Source organism: Apteryx mantelli, chromosome 1 (assembly GCF_036417845.1).
Source record: "Apteryx mantelli isolate bAptMan1 chromosome 1, bAptMan1.hap1, whole genome shotgun sequence".
Lineage (NCBI taxonomy): Eukaryota > Metazoa > Chordata > Aves > Apterygiformes > Apterygidae > Apteryx > Apteryx mantelli.
The window spans coordinates 192,660,440-192,672,570 of NC_089978.1; positions in this window are offsets into that span (position 1 = coordinate 192,660,440).

Sequence of the window (12,131 nt, forward strand, 5' to 3'; positions counted from 1 at the left end):
GATGCTAAAAAGCACTCAGAGAAAAACTAAACTGTGTTTGAATTTTTGAGACAGCTTTCAAGATGCCAGTAATTCTAGAAAAAAAAATCTATGAAGAATGATCTATTTCTGTGGTGCCGTGGGTTGATCAGAGCGTGCTGCATCATTCCATTTCTGTCTTTCTTTCCCTTTTTAAGTCCCGAAAGGGTGTGTGAGAAGGTATTTCGGGTATCATTAGATATGACCTATAAAGGAAATAAATACATGTCTAAAATGCATAAACTATTCTTGTCTTCCCCCAAACTGCCCAACTCCTTTTAATCTCTTCTGTCTCTTGAATACTATCATGTGATTTATTTGGGGCTCTACTGAAGTTCAAATCAAGTTTTCAGTTAAGAAGATGAGAGAACAAGAACAAACCCTATTCATACAACATCAAACAGAGCTCTTTCTTCGGGGCAATATATTTCAGGCAGTATAATGTATTTCAGAAAGAAAAAGGGAATGCTAAAGTTGCTACTTACCCTGTACACACTGTACTCAGCTTGTACATGGTTTGTGTTTTAGGTTTGGATAAGTCTGGCCTTGGTAACACTAATGTTTAAGATATTATCAATAAAATTAAAAGGGTAAGTATTCTGTTCATAGGTTTGAAGGATCCAGACTTAGGACCTTAAGGAATGGTGGCAGGTCAAATGAAACTGCAAATATTAATGCTGTGTGAGAATATTTGGCAATAAGTACAAAAAGTCACAACAGTTTTCCCATACATGCACCACAAAGACGATATATACTGTTAGAAGAATGGCTTCTCATTTCTCCCCCAGAACATCTAATAAAACAACTGTGACACAAATACCGTGAAGTGAGCATTCTCCACGCTAGTTTTTTTATTTTATCTTCTATTAAGAATGATCTGATAGCAGCTGCCCTGAGGTCTGAATGTCTGTACAATCTTAGTTTACTGGAGAAGAACGGAGCAGTTCTGGAATGCTTATTTAAAGATATTCAGAGTTGTGATAAAATCAAATAACTATTTCAATTGACTGAGGATACACTGATAAACTATTATATTCAAAATCTGGGAAATCAAAACAGAACCGAAAGGTACTATAGCAGTTAATGGAAACACACTTTCATGTTGATGTTCAGATTTTAGTTAAGACTTGAAGTCTTTCAGATTTCTTGCTAGTACAAATTTCTATAACCTCTCTTTACATGTAAGAATATTCTTTGACATTATTCATGTTGTTAACTCCTAGAAAAAATGTAGTCTAAGCTAAGCTTCTATTATTGAGTGCTGTCATTATGGTTGAAAACTCTAGTCTTTCTAAAATAATCAATCCTGAAATATTCAAAATATTTCAAAAATAATTTTAAAGGCTGCCATCTGCCTCATGGTAAGGTTAAAATTGCTGTAGTTGTAAGAGTTGGCAGTGCTGAAAATAAGAATGGCTCATATATCCGGGAAGGCTGGAGTGATACTGAAATGCAGGCTAGGAGATACTTGCTGCAAACTATGGAGGAGATACACATGCACGCACACGCACACACACACGCGCACACACACACACGTGCGCGCGCGCGCGCACACACACACACACACACACTTAAAGTTAGGATAGTCAGCATATAGTATAAACGCTGGCATCTGAGACGTAGAGCAATGCTGTGATTTCTACCAGGGCAGTTTCAGAACATTTCAGAGCATGACCGTAATCTCACTGGTATTGTAACAGGAGGTGGAAGAAGCACTTCCAAGCCACGCAACAATTAACAACTTTATTAAGCTTTAGTAGCATCTCAGCTATGTGATATAAACTGCACAATAATTACAACCACAAAATATTTTCCAACCCCTATGGTGCCATTTCTTTTTCATTAATTAAGAAAAAAAGGGGAGGGGGAGACCTAACTGAATATACTTAATTTCTTCAAAGTCATGGTTGTCAGGTAGAATCTATGCCCTTCCAGAAAATATAGTTCTGCTTTTCAGAAGCTAAATTTTGCCAGAAATGAGGTGTTAAAGTGCTCACATTTGCCACTTCAACTGATACGGTAGCCTTGTTTCTTGAAACATATTGCATGCAGATACTCTTGGTAAGCAAAGATTTCAAAACAGTGCAGATATTTCTTGTAAAAGTTGATAGCTTCATTACAGAAAAATGATACTAAGAACAGTTTTAGAATAAAAATATGTATTTGGGCTACTAGCTTTTCTGCACTGGTCACCAAGGACAAGGCATACTTTTGGAAGTCATAATGAAGACATACTACAAAAAGGGGAAAATTATTTGCCAGTACAATATGACATAAGGAGGGCATAAGAATCAAAGACTTCTGTCTGCTACATGTTCAGCAAAATGCAACATAACCCTAATCCCAGGGCCTAAAGTGTCTGTACTTGAAGCATTCCTGTCCTTGACTTTTTAGAAGCTAGAATTCTCTTGTGGAAGCTTTTCTATGTAGATAGAAACAGCCTTTTCTTAGAAGACACAGAAAAAATTCTGAAGCACCAAAAAAAGTAATTGTGGCCAATTTTATTACACATATCGTGACATTTCAAGCCCTATTTATACTCATAATGGTGAATTTTATTCATCATTAATTAAAGGCCCCTGAACCAGAAGTAAAATCATGACTAAAATGTATTTTAAAAATAAATTTTAAGTTTACCTTTTCATTAACTTTTTTTTTTCCTTGGTTCTGAACAGTACTAAAAATTGTATGAAAAGGTGGGGAGAAATTTCTGTATTGAAAGTATTTCAGTTTGTACTTCCCTTTGCTAAAAGATCACCTGCATTCTTTTACCATTCAGGCTGAAGTCTAAAGACCCACAGATAACTAAAAAGATCTAGTTGACTTCACGGTTGTTGGAGGGCAGTCCATGCATGAAACTATTTTTAGGTGATACGTTATTTCAAAAGAAGTTGCCTGTGAGTCTAGTTGAATAGGACAACCAGAATTCTGACATCTGTGAAGGCTTGTTTCTGAGAGAAGCAGCCCAAATTAAATGGTGTGGAATACGTACTTTGCCTTCCTTGTTGGTGTGGATGGTGGTTACACTCAAATCCTGTTCAGCCAGGAACTCCCAGGTGCGTGCAGGATTTCGGACTCTTCCCAGGTCCAGCACAAGGCATCCGTTGTATCCTTGTTGACAGGCTGATTTTAGGCTACCGGCAAATCCCTCTGCTCTTTGGCCCTTACTTGGGATGCCTAGGTTTACCTCAGATGAGAAAACGTTCTTTGTCATGTCTTATGCCTGATGGTTTTCCTTAATTTTAGTGTGTAATTTGCCCTGCAGCTGCTTCATGAGCAGCTGAACTAGCCTTATAATGGAGGCAGAAAGCTCTGAACAAGGGACACACATCCAGCTGTGAACAGCCGCTGCTGCAGCCCCCCCAGTGTCACCTTCCACAATCAGAGCCCTAAGAGAGGAATCAATACCCGCAATGAGAAACAAGACAAAATGGCCGTTGGGCTTGAAATTCACACCTGGCTTGTTCTGCAATTGCTTCTTCATGTAGGTGAACACGAATAGGACCCTGGCCAATTTTCTTTTGATGGAGGAACCTTTTGCTGTCAGGGATAGAATGGGTCTGTCTACATGAGCATTTAAGAGCACTACATAAAAATTTTTATAGTGTGAATCTCCCTTGCCTGTGAATCTCCTGCACTTGGTGTTCTTTAAGTCACATCACATCAAGACCTGGGAGGACAGGATCTGGATTTCCTCCTGAAGAAGTTGAACTGGAAATTGCCTGCCAAGGACTTTTCTAACACATCTCCAAAGTAATGGGGACAAGTAGTCCTTGGGCTGTCAAGAAAGAATTCAGAGGTTGATCCTCTTATTATTTTGACTTGTACTCCAGCATCACTTCCCCTTTTATCCTGAATAAGAGAAATACCAGCATAAAGGTGAGCTTTTAAAGTTCTCCATTGCTGAGACTTCTTTGGAACTATTAGGGTTTCTCTTTTTGCAATCCAAGCAACTTGTTGGGGTTTTTAAAACTATGTACAGAGGGACTTCCCAGAATTCCCATGTTATTGATAGAGCATAAGTGATTTCTAGAAGAGGTACCAAATCCACTGAGTCACTCTTCTAGGGAATTTTATTTTAAATAAATTAGCTTCTACTTTTTCTCCACTCTAGGCTATATGCTCAGTGACTATAATACTTGCTGTTCTGATATTTCAAGCTACCAGGTCATCTGTGAACGTTTTTGAGACTCTTTTCCTATAGAACCTGGCACCTAAACGGAGATGACAATCAAATGACTATAGTCTGAAATTTCTTTTGCTATTGGGTATTACTGAATTCACATGTACTTGCTGGGTCCCAGAGGTGACAGGCATAAGCCGCTATCCTTTCTGGCAGCAATTGCTTATCAGGTCTAAATTTGAATCTCTTAAACTCAGTGGCAAGACTTGGGTCAACATGCTTAGTAAGTGATCTGCGATCACTGTTACTTGGCATATACTCTCTTTACAATAGCTTTTACAAACTCTCAGCTGGCTCCAGACTGACGTAACCATTCTTTTCTCCTATAAAAAAACATTAATAGTCATTAGATCAGATGTTGGCATCTGGCATGTGCATATGCAAATCTTGACTGATAAATGAGCAGAATAGCTGGGTAGTTTTGGATCTGGCTATAGTTCTGGCTTCAAGAATAGTAGTCAGTGTGCTTAGAGGAATTATTTTCTCACTTCAGGTTGTTGTGTGATGTTGTATGTCTCATTGTTTGTTGTGTGATTTTATAATTGCACATAGGTAGAAGTCTGATGTAAATTTCTTTCTAAGCTTAATTGTAAAATTGAGTCCTTAATTAAAAGTGCCCAGACAGTTTGAAATCAGAAGAGATTTGTAAGTTGAATAAAGCTAGAAAATAAAGAACCAATTTTTCAATCTTACAGATAAATTAATTAAAAATTAGCATAATACACTCTTTTTTATCATTCATGGAATTTTTTCCACATTGCTGACAGCTGCCATACAAGCAATTCCCAAACCTCAAAATCTCAGCTAGCATGCAAGACTCCATATTCTGGATCATAGGGTGGGGGAGATGGTTGATGTATAGGAAGTATTCCCTACTTTTGGCCTTGCCGAAGGGAGACCCCCCCCATCCTACTGTGTGCCCTCCATAGCTCCACTGCCCTTATGCCAGCACAGCAAACAGGGCTGCTCAGCTCCGTCTAGCATATATGTTACCAGCATAGAAAGGAAGCGCCATGCTGTAGATTCATGAAATGTGGAGAGGGTTGCAGGGAAGTAGTCAGTAGTTAGCCAAGTAAGTGAATGTGACTGTAAATTGATCTATAGCATCTATGCCTCAAGCTAGTCCTGATCAGAATATCACTTTTAAGAAAAGTGATTTCTTCAAGGGTATCAAAGAGCAAATTGGGTCCGGCTACATCACCTTTTGTTAACTTAGGAAGATTGAGACATCTGTGTCTTGTCAAGTCATGCACTTTGTGTAGTCACTTCTGCGCAATTCACACAGTAAGAAAAATAAAATGACTCATTGGATTATATAGGGTGTTAGACCTACTTTCTCAGAAGCCTGCTTATTGAAGCTCTCACGTTCCTCTTGCCAGCTGGTGTCAGCATGGAGATAAAGCCAAGACACTCCAGTCTTTCAGCCATTTTGATCTGTTATAGAATATCACAGATATCCTGTAATTCCCAGGGACCCTGCACAATTAACGGAGGGGTTTAACCTGCACTGCAAGTGTTGAGCTAGCCCTTTTCATCTATGAATAGATGAGAAAAAATGTTACTGCCTGCAGTGAGACCTTTAAGGTGGAGCAAGGTAATGAAGAACAGGGCCATAAGTCAGGTTTTTGGTTTTGATGGCACTGTAGCTCCTGGCTCTCAGTTCAATATTTTAACTGCAAAATAGTCATTCCCAAATGAAGAAGGTATACTTTGAAATGGTAAATTTAGTCAAGTATTAATTATTTTTAAAAAAATGACAAGATTTGTTACACGTGATGAGAGGTGACCATATGAATCCCATAAGAAAACCAAAAATTGAAACTCCTACTAACTATCTGTCTTCCTAGATTTTACCAGTTTGATTTTTACTCCATAGGGTAAGTAAAGATAATATTTATGAAACAGCAGTTTTTCAAAGATTGTTTGGTTTATAATTGTGAAGCTGAGTTGTATTACTTGCAAATTTCCTGTCAGTAAAACCTGCAGATTTCTTGCAGGACCAACTAGCAGTAAATAGAAAGTGACAAAGTGAATGCAACAGTCAGAAAGCATAATAGAGGCGTATAGCATTGGTCTAAAACTCACAATGTGTTTAAAATAACAAGGGATATTGTAAATATGGACAGCAATCAGAAAAAGAGAGACCTCTAAACTGATTTTTAATATACTGTAAGAATTTAAGGAATAGAAATTAAGAGAAGGATGGGCATATATTAGGAACATGTTGTAGTCCAATCAGCCAACAGTCAATCAAACAACAATCAATTAAACAACATGGTAAGGACAAACAGATCAGCGGCTCTATCTTCAAATAAAGACAAACGTGTTTACTTAGCAACATTTACATCTTTAAGGTAAGCATAACCTCCTTTCATACCAGTGGAAATCCCAAGTCTTGTTAATGTTACTGCTCTTTTCCATAAACAATTACTCTTGTGTTCACTTAATTTGCCCTTACAGGACCTTGAACAGAGACTCACTGGATGTCAAAAAAGAACGACTGTTGACTTCCTACAGCTATCCTCAGCACTTAGCACAGTAGGAGATTTGCTCAAAGAATCATTCTCCTCCACCCTGAAGTCAGATCTATCCTAATTAGAATTAAATATGATTAATTTCTCATGACTGTTCTTCAGTAGCTTCTTATCTGGCAGAAATGGTTCCTAATGGACAAGTGTCTGTGTGGCAGCTAGATCACTAATGGCATCTTCAGGTTGTTTTAGGAATGGAAGGAGCCACTGTGTGTGCTACAACTAATCCACCACAGTTGCAGGAAATCCCATGATACATGCGATATCCCCTTCAGAAGGGTCCCCACATCACCTACTTCACATGCAATTGCAAAAGTTTGCTGCACTCAAAAAAAAACCAACACCAAACTAGATTTGAAGTAGAAGGTCAGAAGACTTAAGATAGGAGGGGACTTCTTAGGAAGGACTGTTTCAACATGGAATACAAATACATCTTGCAGTATCAAAGGACACAGTGCAATAATGCAATAATGACAAGAAAAAACAGGTATGTCATTCTTTAAGCAAGCTAAAATCTTAGGGATGCTTCTTAAATCATAATTCTTGCAAAATAGACCTCATTTCAAAAATAATAACTGATGTGATTGGTGATTTAGATGATATTTTCTACAATACATTTGCCCCCCCCCAAAAGAAAAAATCTAAGTATCATGCTGTTACGGTTACCCCAGGGAAGAAAACCAGCTGGAGTCACATCTGCAGTGGCAGCAGATGTCACAGCCATAATGCTCATTGCCTTTAGATGTAAGACCTAGGGAAAAAAAATCAATTTACATGGAGAAGCAAGACAGTAGTGTAGTGCTGTCTGAGCTATATACCCTTTTAGTTTCCATAGCTGCAGGTCAAATTAAATAGAAATCAGCTTTTTAAGCTTAATAAATGTAAAAGTAACTTTAGCTGACACACAAACCCATTGGTTCTGCAAAACACAAGTGGAAGTTTCAAAAAACCCAATCTTTCCTGCAAGACTTTGTTTTGCTATTAGCCTGAAAGTGCATAAGCAGCTTTTTTTTGTACATAGCACTCTGAATATGCATGGGGCTCTATAAAATGAATGAAATATGCCATCAGTGCTTCAGAGCTTGCATGAAATTACAGTATAGTCACTGACAAAAATAAGTTCATTACAAAATCATCCTCAGATTCTGTTGTCTGCTCACCACATGAAAAAGCTGACTGTGTTTAACCTCTAGGTTTGGTTTGCAAATTAGAAGTCACAAGCAAAACCACAATTTTTGGTGTGGAACACAGCTGATGATTGAGAAGAGAAGTTCAAGAACATATATTGTAAACTTGCTTGCTGGAAGTAGGTAGATGTAAAGGTTAATGGGATGCAAAAGCACGCCGAGTTCTGGGAGGAAAAGTCTAAGAAGACACTCAGCTTACTGCAATTCAGAGCAGCTGTGAGGTTGGAGGGTGCTGGAATTTCTTCAGCCTGCTTTCCTGTCACTACATTTTTAGCTACTTTGCAAACTTGATGTTTCAGTCATAGCTGTCCTTAGCATTATGTCTTGTTGACAAGGCTGCTAGGAACAAGCCACGCTCTCTTTTCTGTCCACGGTCGTATGGGCCAGGTGAGGGTTGTGAAGGCAAATTTCTCAGCACTGACAGCAGCAGTACGCAGCAAGTTCATTACTTATTGCAATGCACCCACCCAAGCTGCCGGAGAGAGAAAGATCTTTTGTATTTTCTGCCTGCTTCTGGTTCTTGTGGCTGTTGTAAGGGACAGGAAGAACAAGGCATGCTTTGACTCTATTTATAGATGCATTTTCTCCTTTTTTTCTTATTCAGTACTTGACATCTAAAAAGCAGTGAGATACAGCTGACTTTCCTGCTGATTTCACAGACCACAAAATCCCAGAAGTCTTGGTTGGAAGGAACCTCTGGACATCGACTACCCAACCTCTTGCCTGAAGCAGAGCTGTTGCTAAAATTAAATCAGATCAGCCGTGGCTTTCTCTAGCCAAGCCTTGAAAACCTCCAAGAATGGAGATACCATAACCTCTTTCAATAAGTGAAGCGTAACATGAGTTATTCCTTTTTCACTAGTTTGCTGCTTGGTAGGAGTACAGTCAGCAGAAGAGAGACTGAATAATCTATCTTCAAAATCAGAAAGCTAATTTTGCAGCAGTTAACCTTGCAGATGCAAAATAAACAATGCTGTAATGTGATGGATGATTTTTGTGATTTTCATGAAGCATCCACTTTTAGAATGATGTGAACTAAGAATCTTATCGTACTTGCTTTATGTAGAATTTTCTAGACCTCTTGGTTGCAGAAATATAATTTAAAATGTAACATCAGCATATAGGAATATTCTGAATATATATACATATTCTGAATTTAATAGTTCAGAGCCCCTTTGCCATGCAGCAGAAAATGCCCACTTGCCACCATGCAAGAGTTTTCAAACTGTGTGGAGCTTCGAGGGGAAACAGGAGATGGTAAAGAGATGTTTGCGAGAAGTGTTTCTAAAGGAAAGGTGATAGAACAGATGTGATTATGAAAAAGCAGCAACACTTGGTCCCACCCTCAGGTTTAAGGAGTGTGTAAACTCGCACCCAGTGCTGGAAGGAACACTTACCTTTCTGTGATAGGACTGGAGCGTTTGGCACAGTTTTTTATTTTCTTCTCATTTTCCTCTCAACCCACAGCAAAGCTTTTTTGAGAAGTAATTGTAATAGGATTAGTGTGTGGTGGGAGTAAATGTGCTTATTTGTAGTGTGACTGGGGAAGATGGAGTTAGAGAAGTAGGGGAATATTCTGTTGGATTATCCGAATTCTGAAAACCCTGGTAAGGGCTGATTCAGTCAGTTATTTTTACTTTAGGCCCAGTTCCCTAATCATAAGTTTTAAAATGCAGTAATTCAGAGAAAGACCTGAGGGTGATGGACGACAGAGACAGGAGTTCACAATGTGATGAAGCTGCAAAAAATGAGTACTGTACTGGATGTATAAATAGGGTATGACTTTTAGGGACAGGAAAATAATTCTGCTTCATGAAGCTTTGCTTACACTTGGGAATAATGTGTGCAGGTTTAAAAAGATACTGAAAACTTGATGGAATCCTAGGTAGGTGACAGTAATGCCAAGGTTTTAAGGGGTCAATCTTATGGAGATAACGAAGGAATTTAAGTCTAGAAAAAAAGACATGAGGCTATGAGCAGCTCCTCAACCTTGTACGTTATTTCAGTCATGTGAAACAATTGCTGGCATAAAATAAAGGGTATGTCCTGAAATCAAAGTTAAAGCCTATTATTTAATTTTAATCTTTCATTTTTAAGCTTTCAGCTTTTGTTGATATGCCCTATTTTAGGATGGCCTGATGTACTAGTGCAGGCCAGTGAGGTCTTTCCTTCCTCACAGGAAAAAAAAAAATTGTCAGATGCCTCAAAAACAGGATGATGGTAGACCCCAGACTCCCCCGAATCAGCTAATCTGCTGTCATGTCATAAAAACACAAATTATTCTGTCTTTTCAGAATTTTACTGCATGTGAGTTATTTCTTCTGAGCTAATGTGAATGGAGAATACGCATTTCTTTCCACGTATAGAGATATCAGTGTATCTTTCACAAATATTTGTGATTTATCTAAAAAATTGTGCCTAGAAACAAGTGCTAGTAGACTGGTAGGCTATTCTGGACCAATATGTTAGCTAATTAGGAGTTGCCTGAGTGGGTGCTCTTGAGTACCTATAACTACCATTACAAACAGGGAAAAATAGATACTTGATTAGTCTGATCTGCTGAAGTTGCAGCTCCAGCTCATGTTCTGTAGATAGCGCCATGGTGGATGTCAGATACCAGCAGGATGTCAGGTACATTTTGAGGCTGTTTTAATGTACAGGTAGAAGCTGTGTGGCTAATGCCAAGAAAAATTTGATAATTAGAAGTAAAACTTTTTGCTCCTAGGCCTAAGTGGTTACTAAATAATTATTATCTCCTATTAAATATCCAATGTGGGAAGAAAAAGACTGTTTTTAAGGGTCTTTACATTAGAAAAGCATCATGTTTCAAGAAAGTTGAAAGAAAAGTTGAAAAGCTGAACAAAGTTTCAAGAACTGCCTGTTCCTTTTGAGGAGATATTTTTTTTCCTAGAAAACAAATACTTATGAACATAGTCATAAACTTTCTTTTCTGCTGTTTGTAGATAGAAGCAATATTAAGTTCTGTTCGATGCATTCCAGCGCTGCTGCCTTCCTTTTCACAGCCCTTCAGGTGTTACACAACACAGTGCAAGAAAGCCAGGATAATGTCATGAAAGATCCATTTCTAGGCATGTGAGCTAGGGCTTGCAAAAAGTAGAGAGTATTGCTGCTGTTCAGTGTTTTGTGCCCTTGAGGTACCTTTCCATCCCTACTGATGACTGAGCCGCAGACAGTGGGGCCTTTTATCCTGCAAGCTGGGTTGCTCTCCCAGCTTCTTCAGTGCTATCACAAATATATCTCAAGTACAGAAATTTCCATGATCATAGCTGGCCTGTCCTACCTTTATAATCCTACTTCTCTCCACAAAATAAATGTAATATTATGTTCAAGATCACCTTCCTCATCTATAAGGCCTTAAAGACTTTTTTATGGCATACAGAAATATACAGAAATTCATGCATCTGTGGCAAAGGCAGCAGCTGTCAGCTCATGTACAATGAGTCTGACTATCACAAGAGAAATGTCAATGCATGAGGCAGAGCTTTCTTGGAGACTGATTAAGGAACACTTCTGGTCTCATTATGCTCTATGTCGGTACAGGAGAAACTTTAGAAAAGTCTGCCTTCATATATAGAAGCTCATGTACTTGATGACAAATGAATGCATATGCAACTTTTATCCTTTCTCAGAAGAAATGAGATGGGCTCCATACATGACAGATGCAGGGTGTATTTTTTCTTGCTATGTTATGGTTTGAAAGCATGCATTGTATGGCACTGAAAACAGCATAGAAACCTGAACAGCGCTGAATAGCTAGGGCTACTGCTACTGCATGTTATTCCTTTCAAAGGACTGGTCAAAATTAAGGATTTTATATGCACATATACATTTATTAATATTTTTTATGTATGTAGATACATCTTTTCCCCTTTCGGTGTACATGTCAGGAGAGAGGAGACTTGTGAGGGCCTCCTGCCCTGGAAGGCATATGTATTTTCATATGTATATTTTGTAGACGTTGGCCTAATATTTGGAGCTTCTTTCTATCAGTAGCAGAATATGATCATCCTTGGGTATTGCTCTGTTGCAACTTTGTCTGCTTAGTTTCCCTAACACACTATACTTTTGTGATCAGCTTCTTTGCTTATGATAGTCAAGCCTGACTCTCCAGCTGGTCCTGTACCACGGCAAGCCTCGTATTTGCTCCTTCCCAGTACAGCTTGTGCTGGCTGCTGGTTTTCTTTTAGCCAT